The 24,755-nt window shown below is 45.2% G+C and overlaps 1 long non-coding RNA gene across 1 annotated transcript; it reads right to left on the reverse strand.

Annotated features, from left to right (window-relative positions):
- Positions 1–525: 525 nt before the first annotated feature.
- Positions 526–17,010, reverse strand: LOC132508263 (uncharacterized). Its single transcript, XR_009536499.1, has 3 exons — positions 16,325–17,010; positions 15,968–16,080; positions 526–579 (listed from the first exon to the last, which is right to left on the reverse strand). It is a non-coding gene; the product is annotated as an uncharacterized LOC132508263 (long non-coding RNA).
- Positions 17,011–24,755: the final 7,745 nt, after the last annotated feature.

The raw sequence follows: 24,755 nt of genomic DNA on the forward strand, positions 1-24,755 counted from the left end.
CATGTGTATATGTATAACTGATTCACTTTGTTATAAAGCAGAAACTAACACACCATTGTAAAGCAATTATACTCCAATAAAGATGTTTTAAAAAATAAAAAAATTTTAAAAATTAAAAAATAAATGGTTCTGAAGAACCTAGGGGCAGGACAGGAATAAAGATGCAGACATAGAGAATGGACTTGAGGACACGGGGAGGGGGAAGGGTAAACTGGGACGAAGTGAGAGAGTGGCATGGACATATACACACTACCAAATGTAAAATAGATAGCTAGTGGGAAGCAGCCACATAGCACAGGGAGATCAGCTCAGTGATTTGTGACCACCTAGAGGGGTGGGATAGGGAGGGTGTGAGGCAGACACAAGAGGGAGGGGATTTGGAGATATATGTATACGTATAGCTGATTCACTTTGTCATAAGCAGAAACTAACACACCATTGTAAAGCAATTATACTCCAATAAAGATGCAAAAAATAAAAAGAAGAAAAAAAATAAAATAAAAAGAAGGGATGTTTCTTTTCAAAGGCCGAACATCTTCCAGCTTCTTTGTGGATTATAATCGAGATTATAACACACACCTGCAGCAGGGTAAATAATAGAAAAAGCTATGGTTAATGGTCTCTGTCCAGCATGTGGCACCAGCAATTTTTTCTTTCTCTCTTTTTTTTTTTTTTTTTTGCGGTACGCGGGCCTCTCACCGCTGTGGCCTCTCCCGTTGCCGAGCACAGGCTCCGGACGCGCAGGCTCAGCGGCCATGGCTCACGGGCCCAGCCGCTCCGCGGCATGTGGGATCTTCCTGGACCGGGGCACGAACCCGCGTCCCCTGAATCGGCAGGCGGACCCTCAACCACTGCGCCACCAGGGAAGCCCCATGCACCAGCAATTTTAATTGAAATCTTCTGACTGTTGAGAAGACCTTCTAGAAGAAGGGCAAGGGTCATAAATGTTCTCCCTTGGGGTTCTTCAACCTCCAATCCCACCAAGCCTGACTGCAATGGTGTGCAGTCTTCTCAGAAAATCCTTCATTTCACCCCTGAAGACAAGCACATAAGCCCTTTTGGTTTTAAGTGCTATGTTGCTACCGGTAACAGATATAAAACAAATATAGGGATGACCTAACTGACCAAAAACAGACTGGAAGATGTGATAAAGCTTCCAGAATCTGACATGGTCTTTCTACAGTTTAATGAAGCCTATGAGCTCCTTCTCAGAATAATGTTTTGAAGCTCATAAAATGCAATTTGTCAGATTACAAAGGAAACCATTATACTGATATAGTTATCAAAATATTTAAAAAATTGTAATTTAGAAATATAGTGCACGTTCATGAACACATTCAAAAACAAGATCTAGTGTGGGTCTAATAACTGAAGTAATATTGAAGTTGTGATGAACATAAACATGATTTTGAAATGTGCAATAGTTGCAACTCGGTATAGAAATACCTGTGATTTCTATTAGTGACAAAGTCACAGGTCCTGCTGATGCTACTGTGGTTTGTTTTCTATATGTAGTTATGTTTAAGAAAATGCTAAGGTTGAAGACTCCTGAACTCTATTCACAAATGTCTTGGGGGCCTGAGGAACCCCAGATTAAGCACCCCTGCTTAACCTGCTTTTAAGAAGGAAAAATGGACCCTGGTACTCTTCAATCAAGGGAGGGACCCACTAGTATCTCCACCCACCTCACATTCAGTGAAGATCTGACTGCCCCTCTTAACTAAGTTGCACTGAAGCAGGAGGATTGAGTCTGAGTAGCAGTGAATGCAATTTGCATCCCAGAGGACCACCAGACTGGGCAGCCTCACCACCAATCCATTTTTGTTTGGCTCTGAAATGAGCTCTTCCTGGGTGTCTTTCTTTTGGAATGAAGAAACGTGGGGCATGGGGAGAAGGGGATGTAAGTAAAGCACGACCTTGAGAGGCAGTTGCAGAGTCTGAAAATCTGGCTGCACTGGCTCTTCTGGGTATTCTTGGAATAGTCACTCTAACCTGCCCAGCCTTGGTTTTCTCACCTGTAACATGGGAGTTAAATAACTGATACCCAAGGATATCAGGGTGTTGGGAAGAGTGGAAATATGACAGTCTATGTAAAAAATGTTTGGCAAAGACTGAAGCAGTGCTTGTCAAACTCTAATGTGCATAGAATCCCTTGGCGACCTTGCTAAAGGCAGATTCTGATTCTGCAGGTCTGGGGTGGGCACCAAGATTCTGCATTTCTAACAAGCAGCATCCCAGGTGTTACCTAAGCTGTTGGTCTGAGGACCACACTTTGAGTAGCAAGTACTCCACGAATGTTCCTTGTTATCACTTAGTGTCACTTTAATATTCCATCTAATTCTCTCACACAAGGAGGATGACAGCTGAAGATAGGGAGGGAGGCACAGCCCATCAAGTGAGGCCGGGCTTCTGCTCAGCAAGATACTCTGGTCTTGCAGCCCCACCTCCCCTCCCTGCCTTCCACTACCAGCCATAGTGAACAGTGGCCATAACCAAGTCAAATCATGTTTCAGGCCAGATCAGCACAAACTAACCAATCATGGGAGTGGGAACAAACACCGAATGGGATATTTGTGCAAAGAAGTATATGTAGAAAACGTTTTGCACTTGTAATGCTAAACATCTCCCAAACTTCCCAGAGAATACATGTTGCATCTTTTGGTTTTGCAAGTCAGATCATTCATCCCTGCACAATGCTTCTAAAGCATCCCCTTTCTCGTGGTACTCACAGGTGAAGAGCTTTAGATAGCTCCCTATGACCTGTTGTATCTACTCTAAGCTTCTGTCTTAGAATGCCTAAGAATGACCAATATCAGAAGGGTGATAACGGTGCAGCTGAGAATGTGGAAGATGGAACACTAGGGCACTGTTGGAGGGAGTGTCAACTGGTACCATCATTCAGAAGAGCAATCTGGCAGCTGTTGAGATTAAGCATGCACATGCCCTATGACCTGTGGAAAAAATCTGGAATATATACTCCGAGGAAATTCCCCCACGGGTCCATAAGGATGTTCATCGTGGGATTTCTTGGGGTAGCTGGATGTTGGAGACAGCCTAGGTGCTTATCATTAGAGAAAGGGATTATTAGTAAATCTGGCAGATGTACACTTAAAAACTAAATAGCAGTTAAGAAATGTCAACCAGATGTACATAGCAACACTGATGGATCTTAGAAACCTAGTGTTGAGGGGAAAACATAGGAAACAGAACAGGATTTATAGCACATTATCATTTCTGTAAAGACACATTCACATAAAAGTAATATGCCTTTTGAAGAAGGTATGCATGCACATCTAAAGATATAGTAAACATGAGAGTAGGTACTATGGGGGCAAAGGGAATATAATTAGGGTTTGGAGGTAAAAAGTAAAAGTAAAGTAAGAGAACCTTACATGGATTAATGATGAAGTGCTTAAAAAACTGAGTTTTTAATTCAAATTTCTTCACCTGGGGTGAAAAAAAGATAAAAGCAAAACAAGCCCCCTAAAACTTTCCTCTATAACAGCCTTCACAATCCAGTCCCACGTGACCTATCCCACATGTAACTCCCCATTTCGGGTGCCATCTTCCTCGCTGTTGCCTCACCACAGATCATGGACTTTCTCTCTTTGACGTATTTTTGGCTGCAGTCAGAGTTTTCTCATCTTGGTTTCTTGCTACACTCACTTTCAATAGGTCCCTAGCAGACAGAACCTGGGCTCCAAGGTAATGTGGACATCATTGTCCAAAGATGCATCAGAATATGTTAGATCAGGGGTTTGCTTCCCCAGCTTTGGTGACACTACTGATTTGATAGAGAATCTAAGGAAGTCACTTAATTGTGCATCTCTCTCCTGTAGGACATACAACCCAGGATGGTCATCTTTAATTCAAGTATTTCTGTTCTTCATTAGACTGTGAGGTCGTAGAGTGTGGGAACCTTATTTGCCTGTGTCCACTGCCCATAATTAATCACATAAGAAGCCCTTCTCTAATAATGTTTTAGAAATGGATTCCCCAGCCCCCTAAGCCAAACGGTGGAGCAACCTGGCCTCTAACTATTTTATATCTAATTCAAAACTTTAACTGGTAGTAGTTTCAAAGTGCCTTGTGTTATGGTCCTAGAATATGCCACAAAATTAATACATGATAACAAGGAGAGAGGTGCTCCAGTTCTTGTGTCCAAAGGTATAAAGTACCATCTCTATTTTCCTTCCCTTCAAGAAACGGTGTAATGTATGTCCCAGAAATGACTGGATAAAACTAAAAAGAGAGTTTGGACATAGTTAAAGTGAACTCTTGGGTTCCCATGGTTTGAAAAGGAAAGCAGAATCGTATGAAACACTGGGGTGAAAGCCTTTACAAGAAAGGAGTGGGTATTCATCACTGCAGCCTCGTATCCTTCAGAAAGATGGAAGCTACCTTCTGTGCAGCCAGATCTGGCATGCACATGACCAGAAGGGTCAGGTATTTGCCGGGTTGGTTGTTTATGGGAAAGCCAGCACTTCCGTTTCCCACATGGTGAGAACACGAAGCTCCCCTCTGAGGAAGTCTGCAGCATAACACAGCATCAGGGGAATCCTCCAGCCTAGCGGGGACTACAGCCGCCAGTCCTGATTGGTGCATTCTCCAGGAGGCGGGGGCAGAACTTCTTGCGAGATCTGAGGGCCTGAAGTTGGTGGCCCTGAAGGTGGGGCGGAGAACTTCTGTGTCATTTTGATCACTGTGGCCACAAGCCCAGCACAAGGGCACGGGCTTCTGGAACAGGTTTTTCTCCTTGTACTGATCACTTTTCTCAAAAGGAAAGAGTAATTTCTAAATTTAAATTTTCACCACTGCCCATCTAGGACAGCGTCCAACACTCATTGTTATACACCCAACTAAATGCAATGAAAAGACCCTCTCACAGCTGAGGGACAAGCAAGCAGGTGGTGAAATGGATTGGTCCAGGGCCTGGCTTCATGCTCCCATCACCAGAGCAGTTGGCAGTTTTCAGCTCCAAGAGACATTTGCTGTCTGCTAGGACTCGGGGTGGTTAGCTTCTGCTGCCTGCTGCTCAAGGAGAGAATTCAAAACCCGAGCATATGGAGAATATTTAAACTTAAATTTGGGTGTATGGCATTGGTTCCCTCGTACATTCGGCTTTGAAATTCACCATCTGTTTAGTATAAGAAGGCCGGGCGGACTAGGTGCCCGCTGTTCTGTGGTTTCGTACACCTTCTGAATCACCCCCGCACTGTCCCCAGCCCTCCCACCCTCTTCCGCCCATTGGAGGTCACACAGCCTCACCTTTTCAGGCAGTGGGCTTTAATAATTGCTGGGATATGGCAACACTAGGATTTACTGTGAGGAAAAAGTGGAAGGATAGGAAGAAGGACTGTAGTGGAAAGTGATATAGGTTCCTTCATAAGAGCAAAAATTAGGAAAGATCAGTGAATCTCTTGCATGCTAGAATCACCTGGGGAGCTCTTCAAAATGCCCAGTTCAGCTGCACCCAGGACCAATTAAGTCAGCAACTCTGGAGGTGGGACCGAGACATCAGTAGGATCAGGGAGTATCAGTTTTTGTAGATCCTCAGGTGATTCCGGGAGACTTGGGTCATGGTTCCAATCAAGCCACTAATCTCCTGTTGTCTAGGGAAAATCACTTACCCACTTTCTCTTCAGTTTTCTTACCTATTAAATGAGAGGATTGCCTCCAAATGTATTTGACCAAAAGCAACACAAGTTTGACCCCCAGGGACCATTTTCTAGAATGGTTTTCTAGCTCTGAAATTCTAAGAATGCATTCAAATGGCAATCAAAAGTCATGGTGAGGGCTTCCCTGGTGGCGCAGTGGTTGAGAGTCCGCCTGCCGATGCAGGGGACACGGGTTCGTGTCCCGGTCCGGGAAGATCCCACATGCCGCGGAGCGGCTGGGCCCGTGAGCCATGGCCGCTGAGCCTGCGCGTCCGGAGCCTGTGCTCCGCAACGGGAGAGGCCACAATAGTGAGAGGCCCGTGTACCGAAAAAAAAAAAAAGTCACGGTGAGGTTTGAACTCTGAAGTGTCTTGAAGTATCTGATCTGAATGTTGCTGTCTACTTAAAACTAATCGCACAAACTCTTCCAGCAAAATTCTGGTAAAAGAACCCGGGTAACTTTTTAGGGCCTCCTCTAGTAAAGGAAATGTCATTCTGCTTCTATTTCACAAGACTTTGAAGAAAGGACAGTGGATCTGTTTGTCTCGCATTGCTACTTAGCTAGAGAATTAGGCAACAGTTGAGAAAGGTCGCTGGTGCTTGCTCACACTCCCTCTCTTTCTCTTCCCACATCTGAGGATAATTGCTACCAGGCAAGAGCATTTAATATGAATTCACTTAGAGAATCACAGTTTTGTAATCAGTGGGGGAAAAAGTTTGATTGGAACTTCATATTGAAAAATGAAACTAAATGATATTAAAAAATGTTTTCTTAGGTTTAATAAGTCTAGGTTATCACTGCAAATGTGCACTAATTCTCTTGTTTTACAAGCATCATTCTTTTTTTTAATTAATTAATTAATTCGGTTGCGCCGGGTCTTAGTTGCGGCAGGCAGGCTCCTTAGTTGTGGCATGCATGTGGGATCTAGTTCCCTGACCAGGGATCGAACCCGGGCCCCCTGCATTGGGAGTGCAGAGTCTTAACCACTGCGCCACCAGGGAAGTCCCAAACATGCACTAATTCTTAGAGAATGAATTATATGTTATTTTTCTCAGCATACATTTTCTGACAAAATTATAAATCATAACATTTTTCACTTTACTTGGACTTTTAAAGCCCTATCACAGAAGAAGTAGGGGGTAGTAGTATTACCTGAGAAGTGATGTTTTAGTAGGGACCAATTTTATAACTTTATAAGAATATTTTCACTGCTTAACTTCCTAACTTCAAGGAATTAGAGTAATTATAAATATGCATGTAAATACTTATGTCATATGTCCCCATCTATATGCAAAAGAGGTAAATGTACACTGTAAACTGTATGCTAGGTAACGCAAGTTACTGTATTCTGTATTTGAATATGGCATTACAGATAGTTACTATCTCCTGTGATTGGAGAAGTGGGTATATTAACCAAGTTTTAGTTTCTAAACCCCAAAACCTATCTCCTCCTACTCTACCATGGGCAATATACCACAGTCAATTTTTATAGATTCCTAGTTATTTCAGTAGCCATCTAATGACTATGTCCTCAGAAAGAAATTGACCAGCTAACTTTTACGCATTGTAAATAATCTATTAATAATCTCGAACACTTACTGAGCTAAGGCTCTGTTCCAAGCACATCCCCATATTGTCTCAGTATTTACAGCAGCCCTGTGACCAACGTGAATAACACCATCTCCATTCTGTAAATAAGTTCACATGCATGCTCTATTTTGTTAACTACCCATTGAAATAATGTTTTCTGTAACAAGTCTTCCCATGTGGAAATCCTTTCTCCTTAGTCCTGTCTGAAAAGCATTTCCCTGGCCCTGGACAGGGAGTAACTCTGTGTATATAACTTTCTAGCCCCAACATTCATCACAGAATCCTAGACCTGAGTTGGATCTCCTTTGACATCAGCTCAAACCCTTCCCAGCATCCTGACAGGTGACCCCTCCACCCCCTGATTCAATGGTTCCAGTGCTCAGCTGCTCACCACCTCCTGGGGCACTTCATTTTTATTTTAAAATAATTATAATTGTTCAAAAGTTTTTTCCTCGTACCAAGTGGATACTTCTTCCTATAGCTTCCATCCCACTAATCCCAGTTCTGCCATTGTGGAGTTCCACCCCAACCAAATCTAATTCCTTTTCTGTGTGGATGCCATTCATGTATTTGAAGCCCCTTATCACCTGAACAGTGAAGAGAATCTTCCTGCTGTGTGTTTACACATCTTAATCACTTTTTCGGCAGGCTGTAAACCTTGAACCAGAGCTTTTCCCGGAATTGAGCATCAATTAGTAAAGTAAATCAGGACCAACTAAATAAAGGTTAAACACAGGCCAGTAAATCACTTATAAAATGTTTGCATAATCCTCCAAAACAAAGGGTATTTTTTTCCCCCAGACAACTGTGTAAAGGAGGCCTAAACCCACTAACAAGAATGTGATAAAGAAAGGTCACAAGGGGGAATTCCCTGGCGGTCCAGCAGGTTCGAGGGCGCAGGTTCAATCCTTGGTCGGGGAACTAAGATCCCGCAAACCACAAGGCCGAGGGGGGAAAAAAAAAAGGTCACAAGGTTGTTAATCCACTTCCTGGGCCTGACCCAGGCATCCTTCCTACCACTGCTTACAGCTTGAGATCCTCCAGGGGCTATGCTTCTGAATTGGTTCATTTTGACAACTGACCTGTTTTTAAAGCAGAGGTTCTCTATGAGATGGCCCTTGCGTTTCAGTAGCCACCTTCTGGCCAACTCCTGCCTTTTAGGAGTATAAGAAGCTGGATGCAGTTGAAGAAGCAGCCTCATTTCATCTCCTTGGGCAAAGATGAGGGAGGCAGGTGGACAGTGTTAGAAGGGAGGAGGTAATCTTTCAGTTACCTTGTTTTTTTGTTGTTGTTTTTTTGGCCACACCACATGGCTTGCAGGATCCTAGTTCCCCGACCAGGATTGAATGCGCACACTCGGCAGTAAAACTGCGGAGTCCTAACCACTGGACCACCAGGGAATTCCCATCAATTCCCTTGTTTTTTAAGTTGAAGGATGCTTCTGAGTTTGGGAGTTCCAGGGTTTTCTTTGCCCAGCTGATTCCTCATCATTATCTGGGGGAAGGAATCGGCCTGAAAGAGCAACATGAAGCACGGCGCCCTCTTCTAGTGAAGGGAATCAAGGCCTGCTGAGGTTGCCCCCGTGGGCCCACACCTTCAGACCTTCCCACAGTCACATGTCCCATCCCCCTGTGGGACACATCTAAACTTCCCAGGTACGCCAGCTGTGGAAGCAGAGTGGGAGTTTCAGTTCTGCAAGCTGAAAAGAGTTCTGGAGTCGGATGGTGATGATGGTTGTACAATGTTATGAATGTACTAATACCACTGACATGGTCAAGATGGTAAATTTTATGTCATGTGTATGTTACCACAGTACAGACTTGGGGGTATGCGGGAGGGCTGTGGCCACTCCTGGAGGCTGAGCCCACCAAGTGCACTCGAGAAGCTGGGGTCTGGTCTCCTGATTAGAGCGATGGTCCCCAGGCCGGGTGCTCATGAACTGCACTGGGGAGTTTCAGATACAGATTCCTGAGCCCCGCCATAAAGACCCTGATTTGGCGCCTCTAGGGTAGGGCCTGGGAGTCAGTATTTTCCAAACACGCCTCAGATGGTTTTGATAATCAGCCAAGTGTGGGATCTGCTGGGCTGGGTCGTCAGGGAGCCTTTGTTATTAACCTCAGCGAATTCCAGGCGCTTGCTTCTTTTGGACTTAGACTCAACTACAGAGGTGCACAGCACAGTGGGGCATGTCTCTGGACCTTTCAGGCTGTTGCTTGCCATTCAGTCATTTGACGAATGTATATTAAGTGCCCACCCTGTGCCGGGAACGGGGCTATGTCAGAAGAGGCAGGGTCTCAGCTCTCACAGAGCACGTCATCCAGCAGAGATGGATTAGACCCCCTCACCCCTGCCCCTGACCCTTCCCTTTCCAGCAGCCTTCACTCCCTTGCATTTTTTATTTCCCAGCCTGCTCACCTTACTAGATCAAGTTTTAAAAATTCTTTCAGAGCTCAATCTGTGTCCAATTCATTTCTAGGCTGTCATTTTCTCCTGGACCCACCCCTTCCCCCATTGCCCACACCTAGTGTTATGGTTTGCACCCAGTAAATGTTTGTTAAAGAGATTCATTCATTCACCCAACCAATATTTACAGAGTGCCTACTATGCGCTAGGCATAATTGTAGGTTTCAGGGCTATGAGGAGGGCGAGATATCTAGGATGCAGAATTTAAGCAGCAGCTCCCTCTAGCAGCAGCAAGAGCAGGGCTGTCACCTGAGAGTGAGCGCCTCCTTAAATCTTGTGCCCTAGGTGCCTCGCTTGTCTCACCCTAGTCCCAGCCCTGCTGGGGACACAGCCATGAACAAAACAGACAGAGATCAATGCACCTAAGTAAATTCTCCCTTCTCCCAGCGTCTTTGTGGGGCTCTGCATGTTGCCTGTCCTTAAGTCTCTTTCATTTGTGTGCCATCTGCCTTCCCACCTAGACTGTGAAGTCTTATTCTGGTCTGCCCCTTCCTCTTCCCACCCCACCTCCACAAGCATCCTGCCTAGACAATGTTTTCCAGAATCTTGTCCTTGACCATCTGCATGGGACTTCCTCGTGGCACCGTTTAAAATGCAGCGTCCTGGTCTCACCTTTTGAGTCAGGTCCTTTGAGGGTGAAACTCAGGATTCCCCATCAAGGTCCCTGGGTTGTCAAGGCAGGTTTAACGTGTGAGGGTCCCCAGCCCGCCGATTTGTTCAGTCAGTACTGCTGACTAATACTAGGAGAAGACAGGGGAAAGGGGCATCTTGAATGTGCTTCAGTTTCTTTGTGATTCTGGTCACAAAGTCAGAAGACACAGGTGTGGGAAAGGGATGGTCTGGAGAGCTACATGCTGGCCTTGACTCTGACCCTATGGGGCTCTGCAGGGAGATCTCTCAGCTCAGCCTTGCACCTTAGCTGGGCCACTCCAGGCCCTGCCCCATCACCCCTGGAGATTTATCGGGTTGCCTGCCTTACCTCCCCAGGCAGCTAAAGGCTGGCATTTCCCGTAGCTTTGGGTCAAAAGTTTCCATGGAGCCAGTGGAAGTGGTGTGTACGTAGGTGGCTGAGGGGAGAGTCTGAGAGCCCCAGGGCAAATAAGGAACGTGGGAGGGTCTGTGAATCTGGTCTTCCCTGACCTCTAAGGCAGGTACCCACCATTTTCACTTGCTTCACATAGTGCCCTGCACAGATGCCCACACACTTTGGACTGTCAGGTGCATACTGTTTAATGGTAATCATCTGAATGAAATAAATCCATTGTGTGAGTTACCAGTAAACCCAGTTTGCAGGGTGGAGCATACGTCAGCTTTCCCAATCCATCGACACCTTGGCAGTATCAGGTGAGATTCCTCTGCCGATCCACCACACCGAGCTCCCTCAGAGAAGAGCTCAGGAGAGTAGGTCTCATCTGCTTTTGAAAGGGTGCAGGCATGCAGATGGAGGACCAATCGAAGTCCAGCTGAGGAGGGAATTTGGGGTAGTGTCAACATCTGGACATGGTCCCAGGGTCCCTAAATGGCAGGTTATTGAGGGCTTTCAACAGCAGGCCATGAGGGTTGAATTGATTAATAACCTATTTATTTGCTTGTAAGGTTGGTGACAGTGGTTTTCAAGGTTTATGTGCATCAGTATCACCTATAGAGCTTGTTAAAACAGGTGCCCAGATGCGACCTCGGAATCTTGAGAGTTGGAGCTTGGGAATTTGTCTTTCAACATCTCCCCAAGCAATTCTGCTACACACACATCTCAGAACCTCAGGTGCTTTGAACTAAGGACTCTGCAGTGTTTGTGTCTTTATTCTGCACACCCCTCCCCCGCTTTCCTTCAAGCGTGGTGGTTTGTACCCTGAACTTGGCTAAAATGAAACTACCTCTCCCAGCTCCCCTTCCCCGTAACGCTGAGTTAGAGATGGACAAAGGAGGAACTCGTAAAAGATCTGGAAGATGAATGTGGGGTGGCGGCCATTACTCTCAGAAGGTGGTCAGGGTTAAGTTCGGTGACAGGCAGACACAGAGGTGCCAGGTCCCACTTGTCCTCACTCTCCTCCACTCCACATCCAGCTCCTCCTAACAGCAGCCCCAGACCCTCCCTCAGATGCTTGGTGGCAGAGCCCTGGAGGAGGGACCCACACAGGGCAGAGTCCCCCTGCAAAACCTCCCTGAAGGCTTTTTTGCGGTCCCTCCGCAGTGGTGGGACCTACTTAACTTATCCGACTGGATGTTTGGTGGCTCCTTCTCTGACCCTCCAGTCCCTTCCAGGTCTTCACCTCCCCAGCTCCTCCCACAGGGAAGTCAGGTCTCCCTCCTATAACAAATCCCTTACCTCAGAACTCACAGGGGCTTCTGCTTCCCCTAGGTGAACCCTGACTGACCAGTCAAGAAACACTTCCCGTGTCCAAAATAAAGCAAGACTTGGGAATTGGCCTTCCATTTAGATCCAAGAAATGTTCGTGGGCTATTAAGATGTGTTGACATCAGTTACAAGGTAACTCAGTTAGTCCTACCATCCATGATCACAGGGTAATTGAAAAAGATGATTCCCCAGATTCTCTGCTGGCAAATAACAGCACCTTGGGCAAATTAGAAAAAGGTGCCTCCTTTGGGAAGCATTAGTAAAAATCACCCCTTCCTTCCTCCCGCTTTCCCTTTTAATCTGGGTGCCCTTGTGCGGGCCACAACCTGCATAACCGGATATATATAGCTGCCCTGGGTACCTATTCTGTCCATTAATGCCAAGGGGCCCTGAGTCCAGCCTCTAATTGCTTTCCTAGTATCATCAAGCATAGACAGGTCACAAAACAGTCTCACCAAAATGTTTCAGGGGAGAATAGAACTTCCTTGGTCCTTGTACAATTTTTCTGTCCCCAGTGCCATGGGCAGCCATCCTTCCCTGATCATTCGTGTCAACAAGCTCTAGCAAGATTACCGCAGCCCGCACTACACTGTAGTGTTACTATTTGTTTGATATCTGTCTCACCCACTAGACAGTGAGCTCCCTGAGGACAGGGGCTCTGATGTGGTTGCCTTTGGATCCCCAGTGACCAGTATAGTACCTGGCACAGAAAAGCATGCAATAAATGTTTGTGGAATGAGTGAATGGATCAAGCAGAACTAAAGGAAAACCCCTGTTTTCCTCAACTCCTCAGACTTCTGATATCAGACGGGTAGGTTTTTCTATACCCGACAACTCTCCAATCATCAGTGCACACCAACTGGGTACCTTATAATTTAACTCAATTCTAACACTAACTGCCTGGAGCTAGCACAGACCCCACAGGTGAAGGGCTCAGTCCCATAAGACTGTCCCCCACTTCAGATGCCAGCCCCAAGTCCCAAGTTGTCACCTGTACTGCTGACCAACCAGCTATGAATCAGGGGTTCCCATGACCCTCTCCTCAGCTTCGAATATTTGTTAGAATGGCTCATAGGACCTCCTTATATTTACTGGTTTACTGTAAAGGATATAATAAAGGATACAGGTGAACAGCCAGATGAAGTGGTACATAGGTTGAGGTCTGGACAGTCCCAAGTGCAGGAGCTTTTGCCCCCATGGAGTTGGAGTGCAACACCCTCCCAGCACATGGATCTGTTCACCAACCCGGAAGATCTTTTATGGAGACTACATCATGTAGGCATGATCCATTATCAACTCATCTCCAGTCCCTCTCCCCTCCCCAGAGGAATGGTGGGGATGGGACTGAAAACTCCAAGCTTCTAATCGTGACTTGGTCTTTCTAGTGACCAGCCCCCATCCTGAGCCATCCAGAAGCCCACCAAGAGTCACCTCTTTAGAACAAACGATGCTCCTGTCACCCAAGAAATTCCTAGGGATTTAGGAGCTCTGTGTCAGGAACTGGGGGCAGAGACCAAATATATAGTTCTTTTTAGATCACTAGAGGTCACATCTGGTTCTGGAGCTGAGTCTTTCCTATCAGGCTATGTCCTTGATTGAAAGGGTCAGGAACCAGGGACCAGATCTTTGCCTCCCTTATAGAGTATGTGATTCACACACCAAGAGGCCAGATACTGGGCACCATGGACCCTTCTGGTCTGAGGTCTTCACTGGTGTTTGGTCAATCTTGGCTGATCACAAACTATATCCAGGTTAGTAAATATGTGACATAAGGGCCCCCAATCCATTCTCCAGTGCCCATGATCACTACTCTATTTTGGCCCTCAAGTCTTCTCAAGACAACACCCTGGATAGTTACTACCAACTGCTCAGAGTTGCTACACTAGATGGAAGCCATGTCTTGCCTTGAGCAGCCTCTGAGAGCTGTCTTACTGCCATCTGGGCCATCAGAGGCATCCATATTTTTGTGTGCAGGAAGGCCTTTGCCAAAGAATACCAACAAGTAAAGTAGAAATTGAGTCCTAAATAAATGGCCCCAACTTTATCCAACACAAGTAACCATTAAACCAACCACAAATAACCTTTTTTTTTCAATCAAATGTAAAAGGCAAAAAGATGGCTTTGTTTGTCTGATATGGTGCAACTTTAAAATGGAGGTTAGAAACTAAAAATAGAGTTACTGTATGATCCAGCGATCCCACTCCTGGGCATATATCTGGAGAAAACTCTAATTTGAAAAGATACATGCATCACAATGTTCATAGCAGCACTATTTACAATAGCTAAGACTTGGAAGCAACCTAAATGTCCATCAACAAAGGAATGGATACAGAAGATGTGGTATATATATACACAATGGAATGTTACTCAGCCATAAAAAAGAATGAAATAATGCCATTTGCAGCAACATGGATGGACCTAGAGATTATCATACTAAGTGAAGTAATTCAGAGAAAGGCAAATATCATATGTTGTCACTTATGTGTGGAATCGTTAAAAGTGATACAAATGAACATATTTACAGAACAGAAATAGACTCACAGACATAGAAAACAAACTTATGGTTGGTTACGAAAGGAGAAAGGGTGGGGAGGGAAAAATTAGTAGTATGGGATTAAAATATACACACTACGGGACTTCCCTGGTGGTCCCGTGGTAAAGAATCTGCCTTACAATGCAGGGGACGCGGGTTCGATCCCTGGTCAGGGAACTAAGATCCCACATGCCATGGGGCAACTAAGCCCGCACACCACAGCTAAAGAGAGAAGCCCGCGCACCGCAACGAAAGATCCTGCGTGCCTCAACAAATATCCCGCGTGCCGCAACTAAGACCCGATGCAGCCAAAAATAAATAAATTAAATAAATAGTAAAATAAATCTTATAAAAAATATATACACACTACTATATATAAAAAAGATAAACAAGGACCTACTGTATAGCACAGGACACTATACTCGATATTTTGTAATAACCTATAATGGAAAAGAACCACTTTGCTGTATACCTGAAATTCACAACATTGTAAACCAACTATATTTCAATTAAAATTTAAGAAAAATTAAAAAACAAAATGAGGGTTTGATATGGACCCAAATGCCTGGGGACAAGTCTGCCCCCACTGGGATCTGTTTCACTGCAGAGACTTCTCTCCCTGCCCCAACACACAGTCTGGTTCATCTTGAATCCAGCAGGGCCATTAGGGGTCTCTGAATCCTGCGCATCTCCTGGCTCTGCAGTTGCCTCGCTTTAGTTGCAGAGCTTGGCATTTGGTAGGAGTGAATCTGCTGTCAGGCGTGCAGGGGAGGGGAGGGGAGGGGAGGGGCAGGCTCTGTGGAGTAATGGAAGGAGGATGGGAAGGAGACAACCATTTGGCTTCCTGCTCCAGTTCTGCCACTTAGTAACCATGTGACCTGGGACAAGTCAACAGTCTGAGCCTCTATTTCCTCATGTGTGAAGGACGTGGCGGAAAGAGTAATTATTCATTGCTTATAGGTATCTCATTGGGATATTGAGAACATCAAATTAAATTGAATGGTTGATGTGAAAGTGCTTTAAGTAAGGGAGGAGAAGGTTTTGTTCTGTTCACTGCTCTATAGCACAGAGCCTGGCCCATAGCCTAGTGAAGTATTCAGTAAAATGTCTGTTGAATAAATAACTGTAAACACAAAAATCTTTCCCCTCTGTGGGGTAGAGAGGGGAATGATATCAGAAGCACACAGTGAGCTTCAGAGATGGTTGTGATAGTCTATGTCTATGGCTGCATGGAGGTTACATGCTGCATTGGTACTCTGTGTTATATGTTAAATATTCTTCTGTATGTGTTCAACATCTCATTAAAGCACTTAAAAAATATAATGCAAAAAAGAAAAAAGTAGAGAGGAAAACATGCGGTAAAGTACCTTTGCCAGAAGAAGACAGTATTGTAACTCCTGACGTTGCTTCCACACAAGCAGTGAAACTTCTGAGTGACCTCACTTAATTCATCAAGGTCCTATGTTTGGGCCAAGCATTCCTGAAAGCAGAGGAATTTATAGAAAGAAAGTTATATCAGAAACCAAGACTTGATGGGATCTACTTTTTAATGAGAGAGTACGTAGGCTGCTTTTTTTTGTTTGAAGTCACTGCCTTTCACTTACATGCGGGTCATACTTGAGCCTAGTCAAGGTAAAGTACGGGTAAGCTGTCGTGTCTTGGCTTGTACAGTGGCCTCTGCCTTGCTTCACCTTGCTGGTTCATACTTGTCATTCAAGATTTACCCCAGGTACTTCCTCTGAGCTGCTACACTGGCATCCTGCCACCTTAGCTCATCTGTGGCAGTGGTTCTCCACAGGGCTGATTTTGTTCCTCGGGACATTTGGCCCTGTTTAGAGATATGTTATTGTCAAGGCTGGATGGGGGCGGGGTGGAGGGTATACCACTGGCATATCGTGGGTAGAGGCTAAGGATGCTGCCGTGCATCCTACAACACACAGAACAGTCACCCTCACGACAAAGGGTTCCCTGATCCCAAATGTCCATAATGCCGCTGTTGAGAAACCCTGCTTGATGGAGTGAAATTTTCCTTCTGTCTCACTGAGACCTGAGCTCATCCTGGGCAGGGCCCTTGCTGATTCAGCCTTTTATCCCCAACACCAGCACACTGCTTAGAAACACACACACACACACACACACACACACACACACACACACACATTTACTTTCCTATTCATTTGTTCCCCTACTCTGTGTAAGGTGCAGTACTAGCTGGAGATGCTCTCAGGGAGTTTTGTAGCCAAGTGGAGGACAAGGTCATGTAAATACCTAATCATTCCCAAGACAGATCGAAAACAGGGTCATAATAGAGGAACACGTAAAGTGCTTTGGGAGAACTGGTTATTAGGTTGAACCAAATGAAGTTGCTGACATTCTACCTTTTTGACTAGAAAAACAGCAATGTTATACGGCTCACTCACAAGTGTGCTTTACCGTAAATACTTTTGACAGAGTTGGGGGCGATGAGCAGACTTCACAGGGAAGGAGAGACGCAGGAAGCACGTGTTTCACAGCCTGCCTCCTCTGCTGCATGAGAAAGGGACCGTATTTTTTTTTTTTTTTTTTTTTTTTTGGCGGTACGCGGGCCTCTCCCAATAGCCATGGCTCACGGGCCCAGCCGCTCCGCAGTATGTGGGATCTTCCCGGACCGGGGCACGAACCCGTGTCCCCTGCATCGGCAGGCGGACTCTCAACCACTGCGCCACCAGGGAAGCTCAGCACCGTATTTTTTACTTCGTATTTGTACCCACTTTTACTTCTTTGTATCACCCCCCCGCCCCCTGCCACGTCACACTTCCTGGAAGAATGCCTTACAATTAGAAGGCACTGGTAATTTTTTTGTTGACTAGAGTTCAGGAAAACTATTTGTACTTCAAGTTTGTTTTATCATTGTCCTTGCACTTTAGTCCCAGGGAACTGAAGTAGAGTGTTTTAGAGGCACGAAATATGTAGTGCTTTCCTGGTGGCAACAGGTACAAGAAGACACAGTCCCCCAGTACCAACCGAAGTCACAGCCTGTCAGAAGAGCCATAAAGGAAACTGCCCGGAGCTAAAAGCCCAGAAGCATGGCTGGTGGCCATCTGTGCTATCATGTGACCCTGTGTGTCAGGCAGCCCCACACGCACCTGGCCCACGAGCCTAGGCCACTTACTCACCTCGTGTTCTGGAGCAGGTAGCGGAGGACAAACATTTCAAAGTTGGACTCAGAACTTGGCAGGGTGCAGCTGTCAACCACACGCAAGCCAGAGAACTCTGGAAAACTGAACTGTTTATAAGGTCAAACTTTGGTAAGTCTGATAAAGTCTGGCTGCAGGTATCCATCTAGTCTCTTGAAAGAATTGCCCGGAAGCTCATTGCTGAATGGTTGGATGTTACCAGTGGTGAGCAGTCTCTGCTTGTGGATGGAATCTGGCAATTCAGACAACACCCCACAGCTCCTGATGCGAGTCTGGGCAGGAGCTCGGAGGCTTGCAGCCAAGAAGATAAACCCAGGACAGCCCTGTAGGCTATCCAACCATCTGGCAGGTGGACTTACTCAGGGCCACTGGTGACCCCTACCACGACCAGACACCAGTAGCAAGACAGCCTGGGATTCTGTGCTTGTCCTTTCCTTTCCATGGGCCTCCTACAGAGAGAAGTGGCTCCTACCCTTCTAGATGCAACAGTGACCCTGAGTTCATTTGTCCATGTGGATCTCAGTCGATGCTTGAATTCTGTCCTAACTAGACCTTGTTGTCAGAGCCGTGGATTAAATACTGATTCAGGCCCAAATAAAGCAACCTCTAGGGACTTCCCTGGTGGCACAGTGGCTAAGAATCCGCCTGCCAAAGCAAGGGACATGGGTTCAAGCCCTGGTCCGGGAAGATCTCACATGCCACGGAGCAACTAAGCCCGTGCACCACAACTACTGAGCCTACGCTCTAGAGCCTGTGAGCCACAACTACTGAGCCCACGTGCCACAACTACTGAAGCCCGTGCGCCTAGAGCCTGTGCTCTGCAACAAGAGAAGCCACCGCAGTGAAAAACCCGCCTGCCGCCATGAAGAGTAGCCCCCGCTCACTGCAACTAGAGAAAGCCTGTGCGCAGCAACGAAGACCCAACACAGCCAAAAATAAATAAATAAAATAAATAAAAACAAATAAATAAATAAAGCAACCTCTAGGTGTGGAGGATTGTTTTAAGTAAAAGAAGAATTCCGGGGCAGGGGAGGGATAAATTGGGAGATTGGTATTGACATATACACACTACTATATATAAAATAGACAACTAAAAAGGACCTACTGTATAGCACAGGGAACTCTACTCAATACTCTGTAATGACCTATATGGGAAAAGAATCTAAAAAGGAGTGAATATATGTATATGTGTAACTGATTCACTTTGCTGTACAGTAGAAACTAACACAACATTGTAAATCAACTATACTCCGATAAAAATTAGTGTTAAACAAAGAGAAGAATTCAGACCATGGATATAGCACTTCTTTTTCTTTTTTCTTTTTTTTGCAATACACCGGCCTCTCACTGTTGTGGCCTCTCCCGATGCGGAGCCCAGGCTCCGGACGCACAGGCTCAGCAGCCATGGCCCACGGGCCTAGCCGCTCCACGGCATGTGGGATCTTCCCTCTGTCCTACAGTTTCTCCATGTATAATATGGAGATAATAATAGTACCTACCTCTCTGGGTTCTTGTGAGAACCAAACATGATCATATAGTTAGTGCTTTGATCAGTTCTTGGCACAGAGTATGAACTAAGATACAGCTGTTGCTATAATTCTATTTGTATCAATTTAATAACATGGAATGTTTATTTATTTTAAAATAACAGCATTGATTTTGTTCCTCTCAATATTATGGTCTCCTTGGCACTTTTGCTCAATAGAGAAGATTGGATGGGATCTGGAGTTAGAAGACCTGCATTTGAACCCCAGATCTATTGGGTCTGATTAGTATTTGAATTAATCATTTAAACTCTCCAAGCCTGAATTTTCTAATTTTTAAAATAGGAAAAATAATATGTACCTCCCGGGGTTGCTATGAGGATCAAATACGACCCTGTATGTGGAAGCGGGTCATAACTATTAAACACTGCATAGGTGTCACTGTTGTTCCATATCAGGTGTGAGAATCATCCAGTTGGGAAGGGTTCAGAGGTCATTTGGTCCGTTAGCTGTATGGTCAAGATGGTAGGACGGTCCTCTCAGAGCACCTGCTCAGCTCACCCACAGAGGCAGGTTGCCAGCACTATTTGCACAGATGCCTCAACAATACCTATTGAATTGGTTCTTTTCTGTGTCCCTCCACTGCCACCTCCCCAGGCCAGACCAAGTGGACACTGCTTCTCACCAGGACCACTGCGATGGCCTCTCAAATGGTCTCCTGTCTCTAGATTCCGCCCCTTAATTAGACCATTCTACAGACAACTGTCAGGGCCATCCTTTAAAAAACAAATCAAAAGGTCTGATAGTGAGCGACTCCTCTGCTTGAGAACATTGAATGGACTTCCATTTTCATAATATGGTGGGAGAGGCTCTGGAATTACCCTCCGTGTACAAGACATACTCTAAAAATCTTAAAGACCCGGCAGGATACTAAATTGTCAGAAAAGCCCAAATCCAAGTAAAACTGGAAACCCAGAGAGATAAATGGAGCATGGGAGCCACTTGTTTCTGAGGAGGTGTTCCATAACTGGTAAAATCTGTAACACACATTATTATCTAGGAATGATATTCAAAACGACATCCACAAAATCAAGCCTAGGCCAGATCTGGCCTGCAGACTGCAGGGAGGTTGAGGGGAAGATGTGATGTGGTTGGCGTTCCCTAAAGGCCCTAAGTTTGTGTGTTGATAGTGACTCTCAGAGACAGGCCCAAACCCCTGGCCCTATGCCTACTTCTTAAGGAGGCTTCTGCTGAACAGGTGAGAGAATTACAAAGTTATTTGCCTTCTAAGTGTTTTTGAACTCTCAGGCTTCCTTTTCCCTTCCACAGTTTCTGAGTCACTTCTCTGTTTTTACGTCAGGTGCCCAATACCTAACACTCATAATTCCTCTTCACTTTTCAGAAAGTGCAAATCTAGTAGAGCACATTTTTCGGCATCCTGGGCTCACCTGGGGCTGGATGGTAGCAGAGACTCAGGATATCCAGGTAGGCAGCACTCATGTTGACTGAAAGGCTCTGGGCTCTTAAAGTGGAAGTATCAGTGTTTCAGTCTCTCTGTATCTCAGCTTAATAGAGGTGTTCCTGGATGAAATGGAAGGACAAAAATCCAAGAAGGAAACAGGGAAGGTCTCGGAGGCACATGGTACATTTTAGACATTAAGAGCATGGACTTCAGGATAAGAACGGTCTGAGACTGAATCCTGGCTCTGCCACTTTATAACTGTGTGACCTTTGCCAAATTATTTAAGCTCCAATTCCTACATCTGTAAAGTAAGGATTATACCAGGTTGAACAATATGAAATTGCTTTCGTGTGAGTCAAGCAGTCAAATATTGTCAGTTTCAACCTAATGTGGTACCTACCTCCTAGGGTTGCTGAGGATAAAATGAGATCATTTGTGAAAAGGGCACAGCACAATTTTTAAGGAATATTCGACCGAAGGAAGTGGGTAAGCAAGCTAGGAATGATAAGTGCAAAGTCTCTGAAGGAGGAACGTGCTTGAGAGTATTCTTGGAAGAACAGAGCAACCAGTAGGGCTAGAGCCCGTGAGGGAGAGGAAAGGGGTTGGAGGTGGTCCAGGGATATGGCCTGGGGTTGGCTCACACAGGGCCCTGGGAGCCATCATGAGGGGTTTTGTGTGTGTGTGTGTATGAATCTTTTTTTTTTTTAACATCTTTATTGGAGTATAATTGCTTTACAATAGTGTGTTAGTTTCTGCTTAGTGTGTGTGTGAATCTTAATGATGGAATCAAGAGCTAATACTTATTGTGAATTAGGTTCTGGACATTTTTGTGGTATAAAGTAAGTGCTCAATAAACAGAAGTCAAAGAAGCTGAAGGTGTAGATGGCATGTAGGTGAATGAGACGAGGAAAAGAAGGAGCAGTAACTCTTAGGTTGGCAGCACAAATGGGGTCTTTCTGGGGGAAAGAGCAGCATATTGTGCCCCCAGGAGCTGTAAGCTAGGACCCTCGGGCCCATAGATACAGAGATCTTTGCTATGGACCCAGGATGAAGAGGTGCATCCTGATGCTTGGCTCATCACACACTGAGAACAGGCCAGGAAGTTTACCGTAGGTGATGTAAAGGCAGTAAATTAGCAGAGTAATTTAGCATAGTTAACAGTTAAGCAGGGCTCTGAACTCAGCTCTACCAGTTACTAGTTATGTGACACTGGCAGGTTACTTAACTACTCTCAGCCTTAGTTTCCTCTTCTGTAAAATGGGGGTGATGGTATTACCTACCTCACAGAGTTGCATGAAGATTAAATGAGATAATGCAAGCAAAGCACAGAGTAAGCCCTCAGTAAATTATTATTATTCCTGGGCCAAATGTATGGGATAATGGTAAAGCATTTCCAAAGATGTTTCAAGCCCATTAACCACTACGTATTGTTAGGGACTTGTGTGAGGACACTAATTCTATGTCAGAAGAAACCTGACAAGCACGTCTAAGGCTCAGGAAATCCTGGTTAGGAAACAGAAAGCCTTGAGGACATGCTTCAAATCAAGTGTTGGCATTTGGGGAGAGAAAAGCGATGTGAGAAGTGCACGTATAGAGATATAGACTGTTTTACAAAATAGGATTTAGTTTTTTGGACCATGAGTTAATAAAGAAGAACCAATATCTTCTGGCTTGAGACAGAACATAAGGAGCAGGGCGTGTGGTGTGTACAGAAACATCCTGTGTGCCATGCCCTGTGCATGCCCTCATTTAAACCCCAAAGTAGCCCTGCAGCTGAGTGTTAAGTGTCCACTTACCCCATAAGGAAACTCAGGCTCAAAGAGGCAGAGGTGAGACTTGAAATAAGTCTGACTGAAGCCAACATTCCCGCTTTTAAGATGCAACCACGGCAGACGGTACGTGAGATTTTCAGGACATTATCACTGGGAAGAGAATCAGAATAATACTTATGGCTTAATATTTATATGAATAATAAAGAGATCTCAAATATAATCTCTAGGAGTTAAGATTCTTTTAGTTATAAGAAAGAAAAATCGGGGCTTCCCTGGTGGCGCAGTGGTTGAGAGTCCACCTGCCGATGCAGGGGACATGGGTTTGTGCCCTGGTCCGGGAAGATCCCACATGCCGCGGAGCGGCTGGGCCCGTGAGCCATGGCTCCTAAGCCTGCACGCATCCGGAGCCTGTGCTCCACAACGGGAGAGGCCACGACAGTGAGAGGCCCGTGTACCGCAAAAAAAAAAAAAAAAAAGAAAGAAAAATCAATTAGAGCCAGCTTATAAATAAATAAATAGATAGATAAAAAAATAATATTATTTTTGGAGGGGGAGGATCCCAGGGAAAGTTGACCAACCAAATCTCAGAAGGAACAGAAATTGGGGATCCAAGTAGCAGGAGTTTATTATGGACTTTCTAGAGAACTGCCCCCTACATAACTCAGCTACAGCAACCCCTAGGACCTGGGTCTCTTCATTCAAAATTCTGAATTTCTAAGAAAGAGAACCTGACTTGCCCAGCTCAGGCCAGGTTCCCATGCCCCCAGCTGGGTCTAGGGGCAGGACCTAAAATACAAACATGGCTGCTGAGGGCCCACCCCATGCATCAGGGCTGCCTCAGAAGAACGGGGTTCAAGGGGTGGGGGGTGGAGCAGGGACCCACACCTCCCCCAGAGGGATCCAAGGTACTGTAGGTTTCAGCAAGATTCAAAAATGGGATCAGGCAATGGAAGAATAAATCTTAACTTTTTATCAAAAATAACTTAGTTATTTTTGAGTTATAATAAATTTCATTATATGAACTCAGTAATTCAGATATAGAACAGGTCATCCAGGTGATGTCATCTAAGATCAAACTGTGGATCTAGGTGGTAATTCAGGGAGTCCAGGTAGTAGTTGTGTGGTGTGGGGTTAACTGTTCTGGTGACTCTACCTGTAGTTGGTGGGAGGAAACCCATGTCTGGGGACACCACCTGAAATTTCACTTTCTAATTTTGAAAGGTATTATGGAAGTTACATTACAGGAAACTTAGAAAGAGGAGGAAAATACTGCCCATAATCCCAGTACCTTAGTTCCATCATTCTCTTGTCACTTTAGTTGCCATCACAATGTTCATACAACCTTTTAATCTGCTTTTTTCATTGTCACGAGCATTTTTAAGTGCTCAGAGTCTTCACAAGCATGATCTTTAATAGCAACATAACAAGACAGTACTTTGTATAAGATAAACAGACTTGGCGTGAAGGGAGGTAAAGTAGACATTTTTGCAAGAAAATACTGACCTATATGAAAAAATTCCTAAATCTGATGCCAGCTGCCAACCAACCTGCCAAGGATCACCTATTCCTGAATTCTTTATGGCCATGATCTTGCTGTCTGTCCTACTGTGGAATTTCAGATCTGTTGCTTCCAGGCAGGAGTCTGCAAAGCAGAGAATGCAAAGTTAGTGAGGCAGGTACGAGATGTTTAGTGCGTGCTGATGGTCTGGACATCTAGAGGGGTGGTCCTCAACTGAGGGCAGTTTCCTCCACCCACCTGCCCACCCAGCGGAAATTTGGCAATGTTTGGCGACATTTTTGTTGCCACAACTGGGGACAGAGGAGAAACGTTGCTAGCATCTAGTAGGTAGAGGCCAGAGACGCTACTAAGCATCCTACAATGCACAGGACAGTTCCCACAACAAAGAATTATCCCAGCCAAATACGAGTAGTTATCAAGGTTGAGAAACTCTGATCTAGACTGCACTGCAATTTCTTTTAAAATGTTAATGAACTCCATATTTACATTATCTGCCCTTGTTTGATTTGGGAAGGATTCTGGGATTTTTGCTGAAGGTGATGGGAATGAATGGATTGAATGGGTTTGCGAAATACTTGAAATAAAGCATGGGGCAGGAGAATGCACAGGCTAAGCGTAAAGACTGGAGTTTGGAAGAATCAAGTTGAAATCCTGGCTCACCAAGTAAGCCCTCTAGGGAGGGCCTGCAAATGGGGTGATAATACTTGCCTCCTGGTGCTGAAATGGGGAGGAAATTAATGTG

This window comes from Lagenorhynchus albirostris, chromosome 17, assembly GCF_949774975.1.
Source record: "Lagenorhynchus albirostris chromosome 17, mLagAlb1.1, whole genome shotgun sequence".
Taxonomy (NCBI): domain Eukaryota; kingdom Metazoa; phylum Chordata; class Mammalia; order Artiodactyla; family Delphinidae; genus Lagenorhynchus; species Lagenorhynchus albirostris.